This window comes from Harpegnathos saltator, unplaced genomic scaffold (genome assembly GCF_003227715.2).
Source record: "Harpegnathos saltator strain DR-91 unplaced genomic scaffold, Hsal_v8.6 scaffold585, whole genome shotgun sequence".
In the NCBI taxonomy this organism is placed as follows: Eukaryota; Metazoa; Arthropoda; class Insecta; order Hymenoptera; family Formicidae; genus Harpegnathos; species Harpegnathos saltator.
The window spans coordinates 217,501-241,563 of record NW_020230410.1 but is presented as its reverse complement, the minus strand read 5'-3'; the positions used below and the strand labels follow the sequence as shown (position 1 = coordinate 241,563).

Sequence of the window (24,063 nt, the reverse complement as noted above, 5' to 3'; positions counted from 1 at the left end):
TAATTTCATTCTGTATGATGGAAAATGCATTTTAAATAAATACAAAATTATTATAAATAAAAACTCATTCGACCGTTTCGCAAAGAAATCGGAGAAAAGGCATTTCTTTTCCCGATTTTTTTTCTTTTTTAATGAAAACGTAACTAAAAATAACTTTGAATCATGTTTTCGGGAACTAGAAGAGTTGAATTTTAAGGGAAAAATAGGGTTGTTGTCCAGTTTTTCAAAACGTATAATTATTCCGGAGAATGAAAATCGACAATTTTTGAAGCGCTGATATTGGAAAGTCTACGTAAATACAACAATAAATAGATATATGTATTATAAAAATATGCTTGTTTATTAATAATGAATTATTAATAATGAAAAAAGTTACTGCGATTATGGGAATTATAGCAATTATGATAATTTAGACGGACATTCCTAAAAGGTCACGTTCCAAACGCGATTCCAAACAGTATTGTGTTTATAATAATAACAAGAAAATATACTTGCGAACTCGAAATTCAGCACCAAAGAAAATATTCACTTTCGTACTGGTTATACAAAATGCTCGGATTTAACGCACGTGGGTCTGGGAGAGCCGTTTCGAAAACTCAAATGTTTATACCTCAGCTGCTTTGACACGGCTGACACAGACAACTGTGTGGCGGGTGAACAGTGTGATGCCCAAACACCCCTTCCCCCCCCCCATTCCAGACCTCAGATAACGCCAGATAAGAAATTACAGGCTGGCAAAATCGGCGATGGGACCCACGTGCGTATTCTAGGCTTAAAGCGAGAGTGAGCTCAACGCACGCTCGTCTTGTTATTGCGCACCTGCACTCCTAATACGCGGTCTGTCCCTGTGCACAATGCGCGTCAGCTATACCTGGATAAACCCAACCGGAACACGTGGTGATAGGCGTGTACGGGGCCGGCCGTGTGTGTGCGATCGCGCCCGCGTATTTGCGCCCACGTGGGTATACGCGCGCACGCACACAGCCGAGCGCGCGCTGCGCTGCGCTCGCGGGCCGCTTCTATTAAACTGACGCGCGTGTCGTTCAATTCGTACTCGCGATTACGCGGGCTGATCCGCGCCGCGTGTTTGCGACAGAAATGGAGAGACGTTCGCTGCAGCCCGCAATCGTTTACACATATTCCGGGATTCTGACGCTTTCAATGTCAGGAGAATTTCACGCGCGTTGTTTCGCACGGGCTGCGAGAGCGCGCGCATTTTTTCCGGCTTGCAAAACTTGGTCGCGCTCGATCGCCGAAGGCGCCGCGACTTGCGGCGATGATAAACACGACCCGTCCGCGTCTCCGCCGCGCCGTGTCGGCTCCCACGCGATCCTTTTATTCATGGGCTCATTTGTCAATTTGGACGCTCCTCTTGCAGAGTGAAAATTTCACTCGACCCTGAACCACGTGAAAATAATACTCGTCGAGAACGGGGGGAGGGGGGGGGGGAATAGCAAAGCTACTAGTTGGGTAGCGCGCGGTGTTGTTGTTCGATTAGCGGTTCGACTATAATTTTCGACGCTTAATGTCGATAAACGCCAGCCACGCGAAACCGGCCGATACCAACGATAAATAAATATTCTCAGCAAGCGCGTAAGCCAGCGCGCGCCAAGCTAATCGAGTCATTAATACGATCGAGGTACAATTTAATTCGCCAATTATCCAACAATACAAAATAGATAGATCTTCCTCGCGGATACTTTCCCTCTAATTGACTCACGTTCCGCTTGCCTTTTTTCTATCGAAACGGCGGCAGAGGGGGGAGGGGGAGGTGTTTTCCCTCGTAAATGCGTCGGCCAATTGCGCGTCGGTCTGTCTCGATACGCTTCGACGGAAAATAGATGTATGTTTTCTCTTTCTGCCTCTCCCTGCCTCGCTCTCTTCATCTCTTTGTATCGACTCGCGATGCGAGAGCTCCCGCTGTTCTCATTTCCATGAAGCCGGGACGCAATTGATCGGGATATATACGCGCGTCGTTCGATATATCGTCTATAAAAAGCCGTCTATCGGCTTTACCGCGACACGTCCGCCGTACATTAGCCCGCGTCATCCTCCCTCCCCCCCCCCGCCTGCCCGGTAATAATTCACAGCTTTCTAATAATCACAGCGCGGCGGATCTGTAAAGTGCGGAGACGCGATACGTACACGGCGTGTATATCGTAATCTCCGATTCGCGTCGTTGCCGTGCGACTGAAGTAACGGAAAAAGCATGTCGCTGTTACTAATAGTCATTATCCGAAATGAGCAAGATTACAGAAAACGGGCGCGCGCACGCCCGCGCGTTGTACTCGCAGATGCGGGCGTTTGAGTGCAATGACCACGCGTCCGATTACCGTACGTTCATTACGTAACATTAACGTAACAAAGAAAGGCGTAGGTATATAGCGCGTTGCACCGAAGCGAAACTACGTAATCGCCACCGCGAGTTCCCGAATTCTCTCCCCCTCCCCTGCCTCCGCAACCCGCCACCGAAACGGCGGAAGAGGGAACAAGGGATTCCCCCCCTCCCCCTTGATTCCGAGTTTCGACTTAGCCCGGGCGTTTCTCGGATGCTAATGTGATTTCACATTACGTGTACTTAATGGAAGAACCCATTAAGTGATGTACGCCGTCGCACGACGCGACTGCACAAGATTTCCCCGATAGAGAATATCTTCAGCATCAGCAGCGCAGAATCCACCCTCTCGCTCACTCGCCGTTCTCTCTCCCCCTCCCTCTGTCTGTCTGTCTACCTATCTATCTGTCTCATTTCTTCCCCGCGTGTGTTTTGTCACAGCGCGAATACGCACGACCGCGAACGAAGGTTCCATTATGCATCATTGTAATATATCGGTAGCGCGGAAGCGAATGCACGTCGCTCGCTCGCGCGCGCGCGCGTGCGCGTCTCTCGACATTATTAACATTCAGCGTCTCGTTGTGTTGCCACTCCAGTTATAAAATCTCATTACCGCCGGAGCTTGCGGGCTTGCGCTCCCGCGTTTTAACTCTTAATTTCGCCGCGGAATAAAAAAATCAGAGGCGAAGAAACGGGGGAACTCGCGCGCGATAGATAGAGAGCATCCGGAGCGTGCGGGAAAGCACGAGGTGCTGCGACCCTCGCGCGATACGAGGAACACGAGCGAGAATTTCTCTTTGAGCCGCGGGAAAAGGCGTCGTCACTTTGTAAAGGGTTGACTCGAGGCTTAGAGCCGAGCTGGCGCGCGCGCCTTTCCGTTCTCATGATTCTTCATCCCCGCGCGCTCGTCGGATAAATTTTCCATTGACAATCGGGCTTCGCGACGCGCCGAAGGGAAAGTGTAAATACGAAAGGATGAAGAAAAAAGGGCGGAGGAGAGAGCGAGGGAAAAAAACCAGATGAGAGAGAGAGAGAGAGAGAGAGAGAGAGAAAGGGAGAGAGAGAGGGGGGGAGAGAGAGAGAGAGAGAGAGAGACAAGCAAGCATCGCGACAAATTCGCGGTTAATGCACTCTCCATTTGCAAATTTCTGTTTTCGTACCTGTCCCATAAATCAGGCGTAATATCTGATTAACTTTCGACGTAAGTCGGTGGAGCCGGCAACTCGGCAACCGAAAAAATGCACACGCGAGCGCGGATCCGTTCTCGTAAATCCGTCTCGCAGAAATATTGTTTGCCACATAGACAGCGCATGACTAATGCACACCGGTGGGGATCAATAATTTCATTATGTATTCAATGTCGATACATGCGAGCAATAAATCGTAACGCTGCGCGCACCGTACACGCGGTGGATCTGTAAATCTGCCCGTTGTCTAGACGCTTCCGGGTTCTCTCTGTAAACGCGCGACGCAAAGAGTCACGTCGGCGAACAAGCGCGATTAGGAGGCATTACATCGCCATATTTTGTTGTCGCGTCACGGAATTCGTCCATTCATCATCGTAATGTTCCGCGCGGTCGACAATCCGCGCGACTTCGCCGGGCCGCGGTAACGAACGCGCGCGTGCGCGCGCGATCATTTTTCTTCGCGATGTGCGCACAGAGATGCTTAAATTTAATAGCCTGTATCGACACATTTTTATCGATTCGACAGCAACAAGTGTGTCGATGTTGCGCGAAAGCCGTCGATACTTGGCGATGTCGCGACGGTCTCTCGCTCGTGACAACCGAACAAAAACGAAATACGAACGTAACGAAGCGAAAATTAGACAGCGACGTTTGGATAAAGCATTTAATTTAGAGGAGCACGCAAACAATCGATAGCGACAGTAAGGAAAGCAAAGAGCACGGAAAACGGAAGAGGGAAGAAGACCAGCGAGGCAAATGATGCCACCCCTGTTCGCCCGATATCACCGGGGACATCGTAAACATCACGCGCCGATGTCGGCTGCGCGCCGCGACACCCGACGGTATTCAATAAGCGTCGTGGAAGAAGCGCACAAAGGTGCGCCTTCGTATGTGCGAACATGGATAACATTTGACGTCAACCAATAAGTGGCAGGCAGGATTCCGGCGCATCGCGAAACTGCTCCTGCGCGCCACGGTACACACACACACTCACACACGCACACACACACACACACACGAGCGATCGCTCGCGGATATCTCTCGCGAGCCGAGATTATATTTGAACCCTCGTGAGCCTCCGGACACTAAACAAAATTTATACAGGATATATCTCGTCAATATTTGCGATCGTCGCATTCGGAGTCGCAGCGCGCACAAACGCAGAATGAAATATCATGCAAATCGTCGACCTGTAATCTCTTAATGGAAATTATACATGGACACGGTAAGGACGGTGAAGGTAGTTTGCGGTGAGAAAAGGTGTCTCGCGATTGTCGACGAAGAATTCGCGAGAGCACATCGTACGCGGTCGATTCTCCTTCTCGACCCGAGTCGAAATTCCAGACAGCAGAGACGGGGATACGCTAATAAATGATTGCGCGTGCATATATATATACCGATATCTCTCGGCGAGGTAATTATTTCGCGAGACGACGAGTTTCTCTTTCATCGATTTCGTCATCCGCAGCGAGGCTCTGCAGAGGCGGACCCCCCCCCTCCTCCCCCGGCTTAATTATAAAGTTCGATACTGTGGCAACCGGGAAAGTCAACCACGATACCGCGCTGCGCGCTTCTCCCCCTTGTATGTGTATCGCGACGGCGAAAGAGAACGACGGCGAAACTCCATGAGTGACAGCGAATTGGCCTTCGGCACTGTTTCCGAAACTTTATAACGCTAATGATACTTTACCTGCGGATAACTTTCTATGTGAGTTCACTTGCATCCGCAGTGCGTAATACGAGCGAGTGTAAGCGCATTATTTACGTATACGACAATAAACTGCCGGTGCACGTACACATTCTTTCCACGCGACGAGAGAGTTTATTTTTCTTCCTTTACAAAATTCACAATGATTCTCGGTATTATTATTAACAATCGCTCGACAATATGACAGTAATTCCTGCCTAATTTTCTGCGCAGAGAGAGAGAGAGAGAGAGAGAGAGGCAGAAGGAGAAGAGGGAAAACGAAAGCAGTCGCGAGTATGACCAGTAATATCCAAAAGATTACTCCGACGAGTAATAAAAAGCGAACGTAGCGCAACGTTAATTAGTGAGATTTCACTTAGAAATTTAACTTTCGTAATTACACGATAATGACGTCGTGTTATGGAGCGTTCCCGCGCGCACATTTACGGTCGCGCGTGTCGGCGTCCTCCTTTAGATTATGGCTTAAGTTCGGAAAAGACCGATACAATTCGCGGGGATCTTCGCGGAAGACTCGAATCTGCATTCACATCGCTTCAGGACGATAATCCGACCGTCGGGCAATAGCATGCGGGTAGATCGTCAGCCATCGTCAAATCCCGTAACGGTAAATAGACGTGGCGTTTCGTTGTTAACGAGAGAAATGTCGCGCGTTTTATATGTGTGCACACAGCGAGAGTATCGGCGATGTTTGCGCGAGAACGCGGGGCAGGCAGGGAGAGAGGGCAGTGCGGGTGTCGAGCGTAACTGCCGCGTTGCTTTGTGCGCGGACACAGAAATAAGACTATTCAAATGTTCAAATGAAATAATAACAAGAAAGTGTCAGTCGGAGCGAAGTCACAACACGTTGGCGCACCATGTCCTCCGGTATTACAACGAGCTCGTTGGCCAAGCAGCGATTACAAACAACGCGGGTACGACAACGTCCATTACCCTTGTTCTATCGAGACACGCGGAACGGAAAGGGAACTAGGCCAACAAAAGGAAGAGGAGGGTATGATAGATACGGGATGAGGGATGCAGTAACGAACGCGACAGCGAGGACGAAGTAGAGAGAGAGAGAGAGAGAGAGAGAGAGAGAGACAAAAAACGGGAGGACGAAAGAGTTATACCCCCGGTATAGATTAGGGATATTTATGGACCGGTAAATCAGATATATCGCGTCCTCTCTTCCGCGCGTCCTCACGCGACGTGAATTTCTCCAAAGTATTTCTTCTTCTCTTCTTCTCTCGTTTTAATTTTTTAATGCGACACGTTGTAGAAAGAACGAGCGAGCGAGAGAGCGCGTGCGAGAGAGAGAGAGAGAGAGAGAGAACATGGGCGGAGAAGGGAAAGAAATGAGGCGGAAAAAAGATTAAAAACGCAAAGGATTACGTCCAAGATGATGACTAATAAAGCTCGACCGTCCGTCCCTGTCCGCCAGATATCGGCGATCTTATCGCGTAAAACGTCGACACTCGCGCTCTGTGCAAGATTTTAATTACGCGCGTAACATCGCATTCTATCTCGCTTGCTTTTTGCCCGACGCTCGTCTCGATCTCTTTAAGAAAGTTCCGTCGCAACGCGCGCGTCTTCGTCCTCTTTCTCCGCTTCCTCCTTCTCCTCCTTCTCCTCCTCTTGCTCTACCATCAGCACCAGCTCCTCCTCCGCCCCTCCCTCGACTGCAAATTCCTATTTCACAGATAACTTCCATAACGTCACGTGCTATCGTGTCCTTTCTCTTACTATGTCCCCCCCCTCCCCGTCGCACCGCCGACGAAAGGAGAGCGTGAAGGCACGAGGCCGGGATAGATAAAAAAAAAGGAGAAGGGGGAAAAGAAATAAGCGCTAGTGACAGAGAGAAGCAGGGAGAGAGGGAGAAGCGGGTGACAGAGTGAGAAAAGAGAAAGGAAAGAAATTTCCGTGGCAGCCGGACGAGCAGGTTGACGAGGGACGAAGCGGCGGAGATACGAAGGAAGAAGAAGGCGAAGGAAAAACGAGCGGGAGGATCGGAACCTGCTTATTATGTAAAGAGGACGTAGCTTTTTTCTCGTGCGTTCCCCGTAGCTTTATTCTCTATTCAAAAGCTCTTTGAATTAATATTGCATTATGCGATAACGCGCCGCGGCCGGCCGCGTGCAACATTCGGCTTATTGCGCCCGGCCGTTTGGCGGAATGTCCGCTAATAAAGGGGCGCGCGCTAATTCGTATACACGCGCCGCGCGTTAAAGTTAATGCGCGCATTCTCGGTCACGACGCTCGCAAGGAGCGTACCATAAATCTCTCTCCTCCTTCTCCCTCCCTCCCTTCCTCCTTCCCCCCCCCCTCTCTCTCTCTCTCTCCTCTACAATCTTTTTTATAAAGATTGATAGACCGGCTACAAATAATAATAATTTTTTTTCGGCAGCGTTTGGAACGCTGCGAAACAGACCGGAGATTTTGCGACCCACAGCGTTAAAGGGGAGGGGGGAGGGGGGAGGAAAGCGCAGGAAAATGAAAAAAAAACGACGGACAAAATGGCGAGAGGCGAGGCAAGCAAGAGTTCGTCAGTTGCCAGCAACAGGGTGTGTTCGACGTTGGCATAACAAACGCAGAACGCGGGGTCCTTTAAACAATATCACCCGGTGCGTGATATCCGCGCCTGCGGCGAAATCGTATTATCTGCATGCGCGCAAGCGGAAAGGCAAAACAACGCGACGGCAATTGCAGGTAAATACGGACGATAGCTTTACGTGAACTGGCCGGAATTTGAGTACGACCGGTACGAAACACGCTATTGAAATTTAATCCACGAGCTCCACCTCAAAAGCCGACGGTGTGTAGCGACGCGTAACCCGCCCCGTCATCGCCACTAAGTAGGCGATATCGCGTCTGCGAAACGAATAAATTCACCTGCGGCTCGATCGCGGGAAGCGCGAAAAGAAAACAAAAAGGCGAGAAAACCGCCGCCGCCGCCGCCGCTTCGCTAACCTCACCGGCGTGGCGGTCGTTGAAGGGTGAGAGAATCGCGAAGACATCGCGCGCGCGCGAAAGCAACGTCGTTGGCAGAAGCCCTGCGAGAGAAGAACCCGCCCCCCCTCCCTCAGTTCTGTCGCTTCGCCGGTTCAACGGGCAAACGACTCTCGCGCACGAGGGATAACACATGCAAGCGAAAATGCAACGCGCGATATCGGGCAGAAGCCTCGATGTGCCGCCACCGTGGAGGCGGATCTCGTGGAGGACGTAGCGCGAAACTAACGCGATTGCACGCGGTGCGATACGGGTCGGTGTCGGTGCCGGCGATTAAACACAGCCTAATGTAGGCTACCGCCGCGAATAGCGACGTCCGACATCGATCGGATCCCCGTAGCCGCGAGCGCGATTCTCCTAATAAGTGCCGGTTAATTGACGCGTCACCTTTCGCGGTGCGCGCGTGTCCGGCACGCGACTTGAATTCTCCCGCGGCATGAAACTCGCCAAGTTGCACATGCGATGCATGAATGCGCAGGAAACACGCGATATCCCGAAGTCGAAAGCTCGACCCCGTAAACGAGGCCATGGAAGAAACTTCACCGAAAGACGGACAGAGAGAAAGGCAGGGAAAGAGAGAGAGAGAGAGAGAGAGAGAGAGAGAGAGAGAGAGTGTATGAGGGACGAAAGGAAGAAGAAGAGAGAAATCTTCACGGACTCTCGCCCCGAATAGCCCTTAATTCGATCTCGTGTCTGGCAAACTATCTGGCATTCTTCGCGAGAGATCTCTAACACGATCAATCTACATTAGGAAATCCCCGCGAGCGGACGCGCGTCCCTGCTTATTCCGGGACGATTTGTCATGCTGTGTGTCGCGTCGTTTCACGTCGGAGACTCATTGTTCCGCGGCCGGGGTCGATCCATATGAAAGCTAATGAGACTTCAGCTCCAGAGACGCCCAATCATCGTGGCGACGGCGAGGGCATGGAGGAGGCAATTTTTTCAAACCCTACACATCGCGCTCGACACGAAAGGGAAATACGTTTCTCCCGCGAGGAATACGTTTTCCTTTCTCGCACGGATATATCATCGCCCTTTCCTCTACCTTGCTGCCCCTTCACCGCCATGCTTCTGCCCGAAGCCGTCGGGAATGATCAGCTTTGAATGCGGTGGTGTCATTTCGCTGCGCCATTTCCGCATCTCTCGAGTTAACATTTATCCAGCATTTTCGCGTGCTCGCCTCGTTGACAACGACCATCGATGGCATCGACGGACAACGTCAAAGAGAATCCTTCCATCGGCCACCGTTCATCGATCTGTTCATTAACGACCTAATTAGCCACGCGGCCTGATTACTCAACCTCGAGCCATCAACCGAAGTTTGCCGACTAAGCAACCGCGTGACTCTCGCTGCCGGCGTCGTTAAGAAGCGCGGATGACTAGCTCCCGTGAAAGAAGAAGAAGCGAATCGGTTAACTTTTCGATCGTGTCGCCCTCCCCATATATCATTACCAGAAATCTAGACATTCCCCTCAATCCCTTGGATATTCCAATTCTCTCCTGTCTCCTGGATATCTCTCTCTCCCCTTCTCTCTCTCTTTCTCTCCCTCTCCCTCTCTCTCCCTCTCCCTCTCCCTCTCTCTCTCTCTCTCCCTCTCTCTCTCTCTCTCGCTCTCGCTCTACTGCAGAATATCTCATTATTAGAAAGTCCGCTGAGTGACATCCGAATTCTCGTTCCCCGGAAACATTTCATTATTAGAAACTCTTACCTCCAGATGTTCGTGTAACGTAGAAGTAGCACGATCCTCTCTTACACTCGGCGACGACGCGAATTATCTCCCGAAATGAGTATCTACCGACGACAGGAGAAAGATAACATCGAATTTGAAAAAAAAAAAAACACACGGCCTTACACTTCCGTTCGTAACGCTGACAATGCGAATTCGTCGAGTTCGCGCGACGAAGATCGCGATACGTCTAGTTGACATCGTAAAACATTTTCCGAGCGAATAAACAAAAATCAGATCGTACGCGTGACTGTACTTTCGCGTCACAATGTTAAAAGAGAGAGTCATAAAATAAAGGACATTCACCCATTTAATATATTTGCCGACAAAATGACCGTTATTTGTTCTCCGACGAAAGAGAACCAATAAAAGTATCGTAGTGAATCGTTGTACCAATAACATCGTACATCGCTCGCATGAGCTCACTCTCTCCACGTGGTAATACTCTCTCTGTCTCTCTCTCTCTCTCTCTCTCTCTCTCTCTCTCTCTTTCTTTCCCTCTCACTTTCATATTATCCGGCGGTGTTACATCGTCCGCGAAAGCAACCGCGGACGATGTATTTCTCATGAATGCGCGAGCTGCGAAACTGTCAATATCACCTGTAAATTCCCTCAACAGCCTCGACGAAGCCTTTAAATCTTGATATTAATGACCGCCCCATAAAAATTTCATAGATATTCATGGGTATTCCGTTCCCCTTCGCCGTCGTAATAACACGCTCCCGACGAGAGCAGCTCGTAATTTCACGGCAAACATTTCCGCCAGTAATTTATCGCACTAAACCGAGTTTACAGCTTAATTCTGCGCTCTAATTTTGTGCATTGTAATTCCATTAATCACGTCTTGGGAATGCGCGATGCGAGTTAACCGGCGGGATGTGAAATCTACGCGTTGGGCGCGTAGCGAAACCGTGGCCGGGCGTCGATAACACGTGCACGATAACGGTCTTGTTTTTAAGTCAGGCCACGCTCGTCCCGCCGCGCTTTTATGCTGAAGGGACTAGAAAATTCACTAATTGGAAGCGATACAGCGTGCGCGCAACATTAATTTACAATGATGCAACTACTAGCGGATGGTCCATCCTTGCCGGAGATACGGCACGAAAGCTTTTACCAGAAAACACTCCGCTCCCAACGTTGCTTTCTAGCGGGTTTTGATTCTCGCGAGCCGCAAGTACTACGTCAGATCGATAATGATATTGTACGATTACGCTTCTCCCGAGTGAAAAATTCAATTTTCTCGCACTTGTGCACCAATTCTATGGCAGCTAAGCCTAATTGGTCTAACTTGCAAATTCGATTGTATCGCGAATGAAAGAAACAGCGAACTGAAATTTTATTTCTATATAAACTTTGTAAATTTCAATAAATTTGAAGGACCAAGGAGGAGTATCGCGAAATCTAACACCATGCAAACTATCGTTCCATCTTGATGATAAAAGAAATAATGGAAAAAAGAAATTCTCTCGAGTTCGCGTGAAATCAAAATTTTCACTCAGGCAGAAATCCGCGTTGTTATTAGCTTCGCGCGTTATGAATTGTTTTTCAGCCAACTATTTACGCGAGAAGGAAGATTAGCTTACTCGCAATAATACAACAAGTAAAGTAAATACGCCAGATAAAAAGATAATAAGCTCGGTCATCGCACCAGGAAAAGTTAAAAGTGCAAAACGACTCTAATTAGATATGGAAAAAGGAAAGAGAGAGAGAGAGAGAGAGAGAGAGAGAGAGAGAGAGAGAGAGAGAGAGAGAGAGAGAGAGAGAGAGAGAGAGAGAGAGAGAGAGAGAGAGAGAGAGAGAGAGAGCATGAAAGATAGAAAGAGAGCGAGCGAGAGAAAGCAGTGTACGTTAATTAATCACGCTGATAACCTTCCGATTTTTTTATCTTTCGGTATATATCTACAGATCAATGACGGCAGCGATATTTACAACATTTTTATCCCCTCATGTCCCGATGCTAACCTCGCCCGCAGTTTCCGGGGGCAAAATATTACTACCGCGGAAGCAACGCTCATAAATATTAGTTTTATATATCGTGCCGCTCGTCGAAGCGCACGAAAACCAGAAATTTCCTGTACCAATACCGCAATTTTCGAGGGCTATCAAATAATCGGTCCATTGTTGCCCATCGTAAGCTGCTGCTGCTGCTACTGCAATAAACATTGATGTTTTTCGATTTATCGGGACGACTTTTTCACCGCGGCTCTTTCGTCTTTTCGTCTTCACGGTTCGATTGCGTGTCCGTGCGAGGTGGAGAGACGACGAGGGAGGGATACTATTACGTACAGGAAATCGCTCTCGCTGTAAAAAGCGCCGACTCGATTACACGAGTGACGTGTTTTATGCGGCGAGCGCGCTCTTCTGAGATTAGTATAAAGCGCGGCTATCAGTCGATCGAGGCGGATCCATAATTTCCGGAATCGGCAAGTAATTTATGGATTGTGCGATAAAAAATGAAGAGTCCAACTATCGTCCCCTGGCCACGATGCCCGCAGACGCACACGTTCCGATAAGATCGCAAATGGCCATCATTTTGCGCGCTCGCGCCAAAGTTTTCTTCCGCTTCTCCCGCGCGCTCTCGATCGCATTTCACCGCCACCGCCGCCGCCACGTTGTTTCCTGATGCGAGCCGCAAAATTAAATTAACGGTAACCAATTCGTCGCCTATTTCGCGTCGATTTTTCACTTATATCGATGGCACTCGCGACGCTGCCGCGAAATAATTCGCGATTCGTCCCAGCGTCCTGGTCTCCGCTCGTCTCCGCTCGCGGATCGTCATTGTTAGAATCATTGCGCCGCTGTAGCATAATTTTGCAAATGCGCGATCTCATGCGCATAAAATATGTACATATAATACAATATGTAAATTGTTTAATAATTCGTATCGCGCAGCGAAACTAATCTGACGCGGCATATGAAGCTTTATGTATTTCCTACGTTATAAACGAGAGGTGTATATCGAAAAGAGCGGAAGGCGGAAAAAAGCTTCCTAGTGAATAATATACATGCGCGGTACATGAGGAACTAGCTGCACGATTGCGCTGTATGTTCAAACTGAATGCTACATAATGCGCAAGCTGCCGCGTGGAATCTAACGCAACACTATTTCACGCAAAACGTTCTGCCATAATGGACATGCATGTATTTAGTCGTGCGCGCGCGCTCGCGCGCACTCGCGCGCACAGCTCGTAGAATAATTAAAAGTAAAAACAAAATCTGTCAGAGTTGGCAGCATACTAATTATACCGGATATATGACTCCGCGCGCGATGTTGCGTCAACGCGGAAAAAAATGAAAAAAGAAACGAAGGGCAGGACAGAAATTAAAAAAAATATATATATACGTACCAAAACACGCGAGCGATATTTGATACATTACGGCACGCGACGTTTGCGAACAAATTTCCATTTTGCAAAAAAAATCTTATGATGCATTACGACAGCTGTTTTGAATCCAGCGATCCGCTTCGTACCAATTTTTCCTGGAATTAATTAAGCGTGCAACGCGGCGCGCGACGCAGCGCGGCGTGGCGACGCAACCGCATGGAAACAAATCCGTATTATCTGGGCGAACCGGCGATTTTATAATTAGGCTTCATTACACAGCCGAACGTCACGCAGCGAGGTACTATGGACGACAGGAAGTATTAAACAGATCGAACCATCCAGTTGAGAAATCCGGGACGTTTTTCACCTAAGAGAGATCTCTTCGTCTCTACCTCGAGCAGATTCAGAGAGTCCACACAAAGCGTGCGTGTATTGCCTTATCGCGTTGTCGCGCTTCTCCGAAGAGCGACAACGTGAGAGATGAGTTCATTGAGAAAGATTTCGGGATCGGTGCCGCGCGCGTTTGTGGTATCTGCCTGAGACAAAGGAAGAAAAGCTGAGATATAACCGTCTCGCGACAGTTGATAATACATCTGCGAACGGACGGCGGTGAGACGACGACGGTTTCGTCGCTCTCTCCGAGTAGATTTCACGCGTTCCTACTTGCATTAAACGTAAACGGATTAACTCGTCTCGGTCGCGAGGTCGGACTTTCGTGCGAACGATTAAATCTCGCACGAAGGCAGTAGGAAATGAAGGGAAGGGCAAGTGCAAGCAAGCGGGGTAGGTAAGAGTGGGAGAGGGTGAGGGGGGGAGGGGTGAGAGAACGAGGAGGAACCGAGTGTTGCGAGATAGAGACTGGTTACAAGGCTCGAACGGAAGGAGAGACAAAGTGCGACGCGCGAGTACCTTCGGGCGTTTCGAGGATAATTTGCATTATTCGCGTGGAAAGTTTCTCCCTTGGCGCGTTAATGGGTCTCTGGGACCCGAGATTCGGCTACGCCATTTTCTTTTTCTTTTATACTCCGCCGGCCGTCCTACCGCGCCGGAACGAGAGGAAAAGAAGTAAAAATACGAATCGCCACGAGTATTCTCTGTTTTGTCATTAGCGTCCCTATAGAATAATGGATAACGGACTCTTTGCGTCGAGAGAGAGAGAGAGAGAGAGAGAGAGAGAGAGAGAGAGAGAGAGAGAGGGAGAGAGAGAGAGAGAGGGAGAGAGAGAGAGGGAGAGAGAGAGAGGGAGAGAGATAAGAGAGAGAGAGAGAGAGAGAGAGAGAGACGGTACCGAGGGGGGAAACTCGGCAAAGAGGTGAACTTGCGCGTTTTCCGTTCGTTAATTTTTATTTAACCGTGAGCAAATTGAGAGCGCGCACAACTGTTTGCATGTAAATTTCAAACGGGACGCGAGATCGGGACCTGATATCGTGAAACGTTTTCAAGTTATCCAGAAACTCAGCGACAGGCAGATATGTTGAGCTACCAAAGTCACGGATTATCAAAAAGCGAAACAAATTTCAGGAATGACCAATCTCTTTACAGCGCGTTGCTAACAAGAAGATAATTTAGCCAAATAATTTCTTTTACGCGCAAGTAACAGCAAATTATGGTAAATAATTATTTAATGGAGATTTATTAACTTCTCGCTGCAACGTATGTATGTATGCACGTGCCATTTTATGACATAATGGCTCGATAGCTTTACTATCTCCAGCCATTCGTGATAGCTTAATATATTTGAGCGGAACTTTATAACCACGTCTTTTCTATAATCCGCTCTTATCCCAACTTATAATGTCCCGGTAATAATATTCGATTGTAATAACTGCAGTCTGCGACTCAACCACCAGAAAGAAAATGTCGCGAAATGACTTTTCGCGTTATGAGAGCGGGCAAAATACGAGAAACTTGTAGTACTCTTGCACGGCGGTACACTGCAAATCCGAGTGTGTTATTTTGACACGTATAAGCTGAAGCTTCCTTTAAGCGTATCTTGTTGTCTTAAATCACGCGTCGTTTGACGCGTTTAAACGCATTAAGTGATATCGAAACGTATCAAATGACGTGATTTCAGAAACGACAAGAAACGCGTGAAGAAAGCTTCAGCTTATACGTGTCAAAATAACACACTCGGGTTTGCAGTGTACGCGAATGTACACGCACACTGACGCGCGCATCGGTGGCAGCTACTCCCGGACTAAAACTTACTCTCTCCCGCTCCTTTAATCTTGACAGTACAAGGCCGTACTCTCTCCGAGATCAACTCGGCCTCTTCGACCTTGTGCCTACGCCGAATGCCCTGATCTGACGGGGGAACATTTTTATGTAAATTTAATGGCCCTACCGCCCGGTGTAAAGAGGGAGTCAACTAGCGCTTTGCACGAGTCAAGGGCTGTAGTACGACCAAGGACATCGCTAATATACTACTATCTCGTGTTAGCCTCTCATGTAAAACGGACGGATTAAATGCGTGACGAGACGCATGGAATATCAAGTTTACCCGCCGAAGCCGCCGGATCGAACGCGAGTTTCCCACGAGACACCCCGCTACACCCCGCACCTAGCATCCCCGCTTCTTTCAGGTTTTCTTTCGGGACAGATTCATCAGCCCTGACTTCGAGCCCTTTTTAATTAAAATTTACAGAGCGTGCGATACTTCTCTCTCTCTCTCTTTCTCTCTCTCTCTCTCCCTCTCCCTCTCTCTCTCTCTCTCTCTCTCTCTCTCTTTCTCTCTCTCTTTCTATCTCATCTCTGGAGCGAAGCTTTCAATTTCCAATATTGAGCACCTTCGTAAACTGTGCATCTCCATTAACAAATAAAATACCGATCGCATCGATGTGAAAACACCTTTTATCGCGTCCGCAAACTGGAAAAAACTTCAATCCTAACTCGATACACTGCAAAATGGTGCAATCGCGTGCGCATTCCACTTAAAATACACCGAATAGTAGAGACGTCGCGGGGGAGAAGCCAAGCGACGGGAAGGGAGAGAGAAGCACAACTTTTCAATCTTCTCTCAGACATCAGTAGTGCCCGACGACCCTAGACCTAACAACATTAAACTACAAGAAATCAACAGTAGATTGCGACGCATTCTAGGACGCTTCCTGATCCTCTTAGGGCAAGCACTCGAAGGGACGTCGTGAGACGAACCTTTCGAGCAACGAACATAATCGAGCTGATACGATGGAAATAAGAATTCGGAGTGGCCCTTTAAATCCGATATATCGATCTACGTAGCTGATTGCTACCGCACGAGAGAGAGAGAAGAAGAGAGAGAGAGAGAGAGAGAGAGAGAGAGAGAGACGCGGAGTTTCGAGGGAAGATTCGAAATACCATTGAAGAAGCAAGCTCGAAACGAGAATTATCGGGAAAACGCGGGAGATACGAAAGGCCGGTTGATTAGCCGCGCGTATGTACGGCTAGTTCTAAATAGAAGTGAGATTCCGTGAGCGGCAACTGCGTTATCCCGACTTAGTCCGAATCGCCGCGAGACGATCACGCCGACGTATACCCGATAAATTTCAGAATATCGAAGTCGCGCGACAATTGGCTCGTTTGAGCACAATCTCGTCGAGCGAGCGGCGAAGTCGCGGCGCGCGACTAACTCGGCGATAACATCCGGACTGCGAGATTCGTTGCTGCACGGCGAGAAAGATGTAAAATCAAATTTCTTCGGAATTGTGTTTTGCGGTAACGCCGCGTTTTGAGATAACACGTAGCATCTCGCGTAACGTGCGCGCCGAGAGCCATGCATGCGTGCGCGAGACGGAGAGAAATCTCGCGCTCTCGCGTTACTAGATACGCGTTGCACGTCGCGTGGTTCATTACTTTATAACGCTGCGTGATATCGTCTCTCCGCTTCGTCACGATTCACGTTTCGCCAGAACATAAGTAGCTGAGGCTGCATGCGAGTACTCGCGCGGTAACGACTGCGCCAGGCATCCACGGGAAATCACTCTCAAAGGTATAACGTCGCAATCCTGGATTCGCGGTCGATAACTGCGCGCGATATGGCGGCTCAATTACCGCGACTGTGAACTTTCGCCCCCAGGACGACATTCCGTAGCAACTTACGAGCGTATCGAGGTAAGATCCGGTATTGTAGTGTACGAGAAGACGAGAGAGGACGATAAAGAGAAGATAGGTAGGTCGAGAAGAGAAAACGAGAGAGAGAGAGAGAGAGAGAGAGAGAGAGAGAGAGAGAGAGAGAGGGCGACAGAATTCGTAGCGTTCTCTGCGCGACCGTAAGATGTGGGATATAGGAAAGGATGAACGACGAGGATGGAGAAGCGAGCAGGAAACTGGAGATAGGGCTCTCTCCCTCTCTCTCTCTCTCTCTTTCTCTCTCTAAGACGAAGTCATAAATTAGATGCATAGGCACGTATATATCCCTCCCCCTATTGTACCACTCCATTAAACATTCGTTGCAGTACACTGTTATAAAGCGAGATATAATCTCATGATGCCGTAAACACCGGCGAGTTAAACGAATGCGCGGATCGCATCTACCTAGAGAATGTCGCGGGGGCGGTGAAGGCAAGTTTAAACGTTTCACCGCCACGAGCAATGCTTACGGGCGTGGAAAGTAATTTAAGGAGCGATCAAGCTGTCGCTGGCAATGCGGCTTACACTCAACACGGCCCATGTTACGGCCGCGCGGGAGATAACTAGACGACAACGACGACGACGACGACGACGCGGCGTGTACATATTTCCCTCTAAATAAATCGACGACCGTGATAATAATAAGCTTCGATCGCGCGCGCGCGTAGCGTAATTACCGCGATCACCCGGATGAATTTGAAATCACAAATGTCCAAGGGCTGCGGAAATCGGTCGCGCGCGCGAGTCCCGATAAATCTCAGAGAATCTCACCGAGATCGCGATTGAAATCGCGTCTGTGTATGTTCCAGATGTTCCGGGGAAGAAGGAGAGCGGGAACAGGAGGTGGAGAAGAAAAGAACAAACGAAGGAAAGGGCCGGTAATAGGAGTAAGGATCGCGCGGTTAAATCGGCGACGAAAACGGAAACGGCGATGAAGATCCATCTTTCGCGACGTTACCCGCTGGCGTCGGCGTCGGCGTCGGCGTCGGCGTCGGCGTCGGGCGCCCGCCGAGAGATAGCTGCGAAGACTTTACAATTTATATTACAGCCTTGTAACGCGGGCCCTTCCTCGCGAGCCATGAGATTCCCATTCGTGTGAGATTTACCGGTAAAGTTGTTGCCGCTCCGGTATAAAATATTTAATTAGTTGTCTTAATGCCGCACTACCTGCCACTTATTTCTGTCGGCTCAACGAACTTTCGTGAAATACAACGAGGCCACGGCGCGGCGCGGTGTAGCGTGGCAAGCGCGCAATGCGCGCTAAAAAGAAATAATTAATGTCCCTGTGATTACCTGTAGTCGTACGTGTACAATGTGCGTATGAGTGTGTGTGTGTGTGTGTGTGTGTGATACATGTAAGTATATATGTGTTAATATCTGTTGGACTTTGGAACTTTCATTATCATCATCAGCGAATATTTACATCTATAAGACTCTCATCCCACGCGGCATTAGTTGGTCAAACGCTCCAGTTAATTAAATAGTTAATTAACTTTGCTGACGTTCATCACTTTCGAAATTTATAATTGACTGTCGTATCGACAGAGGGAATCGACAGAGGGAAAGAGAAATCGATTATGATAATGGTAATGATAATGATGACGATGATGATAACGATGATAATGATGATGATGATGATGATGATGATGACGATGATGGTGATGAGCGAAACACGGAGAGAAAGAGAATGCTATATATCCGTGACATCACGACACGATCGTCAAATCGTCTGAAAAGTTAAAGTGCAGCGGACGAACATCAGCGCGAGTCGTCCCATGACACGCTATGTACATATTCGCGACCGACGAAGCGTCGCGAAATATCAACACATCGATACATCAAAGCTGGCGTTGACTGCTGCAGAATGCAGACGGTAATCGTTCGGAATAATGTAGCGCGTTATCAAAAATAGAACGACGAGATTAGAATCAAGAGAGCGGAGAGAAGTGGACGGACGCGGATGCGCGCAATCGCGAGAATATCGTCGCGACGTTGATTGGAATTTAGTACAGAGCGATAGGGACTACTAGCGGCTCGCGTTTCTCCAATTAAGCTGCCCGGAATGTAAATCGGGTTGAAGGAATCCCTGCAGCGCTCTCGTTCGCGTCTACGGGATTCATTCGCGGAGCGAGCACGAACCCCGGCGGCTGGCTCATTGTTGAGGAAACCATTGATATTAAGCGGAGATCTCTCTAAGACCACGTCGGGGACACTTTCGCGTGAGTGTTACACCGCCGTACCACGGGGATACGGGGATCATTAGTCGCCGCGCTACGCTTAAAGGAGACTCTCCTCCTCTCCGGGTCGGCCGCGACGTCGGGGGCAAATTCACCGTTGCGCCCCGGCATATCGATTACAAAGATTGGCGGCGATAAAAAATTGAACGTCATAAAGATTGAGCTTGTTGAGATTGAGCGCGCGCGCGCGAGAGAGAGAGAGAGAGAGAGAGACGCGCGACTTCACGGAGGCATCCCCCGGTAGACGCGCCCCGCGGATAAAAACTCATCAAAGTTCGCGCCAGCCAGCAAAGTGACGCCATTAGAAGTAATTTATCATTTAAAAGTGGCCTGTTCTTGCGTCTCGCCACGCTCAGCAAGCTGCGACATATGCGGTATTAACTTTCTTATGCTCGGCATCCTCTTGACCCGTTTTCACCTTACGTGGCGCGGCATCCCGCGCATGCAAGCGCTGACTTTGGTTGGGGGACACGTACGTACGTACATACGTACGTACGTACGTAACGACCGCATTATAATACAGGTATTTATATCTGACACTGCGTCGCCGCGCACAAATAAGCCATATGTACTCCCCTTTGCTCCCCCCGCGCCTCTCTCACCGTCGGCGCTTTTAATCGCCCGAAAATACACGGAGTCACGATGACGCCGATGGTCCTTCGCGGCAAGAAGTATGACTGATCGCTTGTAATTTATCGTTTAATATGAGGAACATAGTACCGCGCCTCGGGCGGCCGATTATTATTCGCCGACGAGTCCATCGTTATCGGGCGTCGCGACTAAAGAGACGATCGCGTGCGAAGAATAGCAACCGCCCGCGCGCGCGACGCGACACCGCGAATTCAATCCGTTCGCCGAACGCCCACGTTATTACACGGCCCGTTACACCGAGAGAGAGAGAGAGAGAGAGAGAGAGAGAGAGAGAGAGCACTCGCAGATCTTGCTTATTAACGCGAATAGAAAAGTGTTTCCCTTCTAATGCAGAGACGACCGGCTGCTGGCGCGCGAATGCAAATCTCCGGGTTATTATACCGGGTTATTATACCGGGAATGCTGCGCGTCGTAGTTTGCCCGCGGTAAGATATTTTTTCCGGCGCAAGAGGAGAGGTGTAATGAAACGCGCCGGGTGAATCGAGACGGGCGATAAAACCAAGTACGCTCGCCGGGGCGAGAATACGTTTTTTCTATGAAAATGCCGTATTGCGCCCCGTTGCGAATTTTACGCGCGCGCCATAGCGAGCTCGCGAGTATAAGCAATAATAGTACAAGCAGCGCGCGAGTGTCGCGCGGTGATTTGCATACGCGACGGGACCGGATATAATAAATCTGGCGGACAACAGCCGCTCGCGCGGCGCGGCGATTTCCTCAACCGCGAGACGCGCTTATCCCGAGCGAAGTGAATAAAAAGCGCGGGCCGCGATCAAAGAGCGAGCGCGCGTATCACGCGAGTCGCGCGGCGCATTCCAATTATCCGCCTGTTAATCTAACCAATACAAAGCGCGCGGCTGCTCGGAATCTGTATACTCTGACAAATTGCGGATAAAATCTCGTTGCGTGCCGAGGCGATTCCCCCTTAAAACGAGTGCAAATTAAAAGCACCGGCGGAATGATCAGGAGGCGTTCCCGCGAGCCTGCCCGCCCGCCCGCCCGCCCGCCCGCTCGCTCGCACGCACGCACGCGTGCACGCGGGTTAATTATACGTGATTACAGCTCTAACGCGCCACGCTCAAGTATGCGACGTTATCGGCGAGTATATGTAAATCGGCTCTCGCTATCGCGACTCGCGTTAGAGGAGACGCTGACGCGCGCTAATAAACGCGCGCTCGCGCACCAACGTATCAATTATCGATCAATGTTCAACGGTCTTACTTCTTGCTTCTCTTCTCGTGCGCGATACGCGTTTTTACCGCAATGGCCGCTTCCCGAATTTCCGCTTCTTGCCTTTCGCCCAGGCGCACACGCTATTTCTTTTCCCTCTAATTCTGCCCTCCCACATTCCGGCTCTTATCGAATTATTTTAAGTTTTGCTCGTGCAATTGAAACCCGAAACCGCTGAAAAAACATGATTTCTCCCTTCGTGGCACTTCCCACCGCGAAGGGAGCCTTTTTTCTCTATTTCTTTATCTCCCCCCTCTCTCTCTCTCTCTCTCTCTCTCTCTCTTCTCTCTCAGAGACTAACGCGACTGCTCTTCCCACCCTTCGTTTCCCTTCATTGGCGCTTTAAACGGCTAAATTGTACAATGATTTATTTCCTCCGGGAACTCATACTCACGATTCGTTCGCGCGAATCACGCTGTTATCGCTGCGAAGCAGAAGCTGTTCCGCGGCGGCGACGGCGCCGGCATTCCGGGATATCGCTTCGAGTAGCCGCTCTGATGGTAGTGGTGGTGGTGGTGGTGGTGGTGGTGGTGGTGGTGGTGGTGGTGGTGGTGGCAGTAGTAGTAGTAGTAGTAGTAGTAGTAGTAACAGCAGCAACAGTAATAGTAGTAGTAGTCATTCACGGTAGTCATTCACGGTCGGCTAGGATGCGTATCCTGTCAGACGACAGCGCGGCGCATCTGCGGATCGAGGACGCTATACGGAGTATCGCTCGACCGAGAGTAATCGCGCACGTCACAGTTCGATGTGTCGAGATAATTTCTCCACGCACCGGCGATTCGCGATTTCATGCGCGGCGGTCAGTAATTTAAGGGCCGCGCGATTCGTCCGCTAAGCTCTCCGTACACGGAGATTACAGCGCGTTTCTCTTATTATTCGTAAGCAAGCTCGTCGCCGTCGGCCGAGGGGACGTTTGTTTCGCTTACCGCGAAACGTTGTTTCTCGTGCAAACAGTCGCACAATTACGGAAGGAAATTATACCAATTCTGCCCGCGCGCGCGTCGGAACTTTGAACATTTGTCTAAAAAACACACGGACACACAAAGTGAAAAATAACAAATGGAAGGGAAATTTCTCTTGCGCGTTATCGCGTGTGACCATCTCTCCTCCTGCGATACACTCTGAACCGCCCGGCGCACGTTCAACGTACCGAGAGACCGTTGCATTGACAGTTGTTTACAGCACCAACGCCGCTCGGCAAACAAGTAACGGCGCTAATGTAACTGTTATCGAATCTGACTCGAATCAACACCGACGGCAAACTGAATTCGAATTAAATGCGACATAAAAGTGTAAAAAGGAACGGTTGTACACCGTCTATCGTCGGTCAGGCCGATCCCCGCGACAAATATGTACTTCTCTCCTCTCTCTCCCTCTTTCTCTCTCTCTCTCTCTCTCTCTCTCTCTCTCTCTCTCTTTTTTTGTTCCCATCGATAAACGTAATAGTCGCGCGGGATTCAAGTAACGACCGACGATCGAGCCTGCACCGGCTCTCGCGAGGGGAAAAAACGCGGCGACGGACGGAAGGCCGTAAAAAATTTATCGTCACCCACCGCGCGGAAATTCCCTGCATTCGTAATGTCAATCCCATTGCACAATTGACGGCGCGAATCACGTCACGAGGCCAGCATGTCCTCTCTCATGAAATTTCACGTGCGTTTTCCGCGGTCTTTCTCCCTATATCTCTCTCTCTCTCTCTCTCTCTCCCCCCCCGCTTTTCCGCTTTTTTATTTTTTTATTTTTCCCGCTTCTTATCCTCCTTCTCGCCTGCGTATCGCCTCTTTGTCCCTTTCGAGCGGATCAGGTAATGTCGCGAAGGGCGGGACCGGATATGTCCTACTTTCGCGATGTTCGTACAGGTTTTAATTCAAAACTAACAACGTGACACGGGTTAACCGTGCGGTTGGATTATACGCGCGATGTCACGCGTGGAAAAGTGAGCTCGGATACACCGCGTCATAGATATTTCGACACCGTAATGCGCGCCGCGATCATTTCCGCTCGTCTATACTTACTTTACGCGGCGAACGAACGCGACGAAACGTATCCGTCGCTCCGTATAATTGCACACAACGGCGTGTTTTTTCCTTTTCTTCCCTCCCGACCGATGAATATGGCGCGCTATCGCGCTGATCTTTACAAGAAATAAAATCCATCGAGCGTGAAGTTGCGAACGTAGCAGTAAACTAGCAGAAAATCACGCGAAAACTATTATTCAAGACTATTCTCCAGCCAGAGAAAGTGAATTCTTTCGGATTAGTTAACTTTTCGATACTTCCGTCGTTTTCCGCAGAAGGGAAAAAGACAAAAGGAAAGAACTGATGTCGCAATCATATATAACATATCGCAATCGTTTACGTGTAAACGACGAAAGAGAGCACACAAATGCGTTGCTGTCGGTCTGTCATGTATGTGTGGTGTGTGTGTGTGTGTGTGCGTGTGTGTGTGTGCTGTGTGTACGTGTGCGTGTAGGCGTTTGCAACTTCTACGATCACTCTCGGCGAGCTAACTCCAATCGTCCACGGACCGCAGCAACCGGATACGGAAAAGCGGTTAGTTCGAGATCGCATGCA

At 49.5% G+C, this 24,063-nt stretch overlaps 1 protein-coding gene across 2 annotated transcripts in view; it reads right to left on the bottom strand.

Annotated features, from left to right (window-relative positions):
- Positions 1 to 24,063, bottom strand: part of LOC105183602 (uncharacterized) — a 147,653-nt gene that overhangs the window by 113,258 nt on the left and 10,332 nt on the right. Inside the window, exon 1 of one of the 2 annotated variants that reach the window (XM_025304011.1) lies at positions 21,885 to 21,999. The exons of the other annotated variant lie outside the window; for it this stretch is intronic. The gene's annotated coding sequence lies outside the window, so the exon portion shown is untranslated. Of the gene's footprint in view, positions 1 to 21,884; positions 22,000 to 24,063 lie in introns of those variants that run through there. 2 annotated transcript variants of the gene reach the window in all.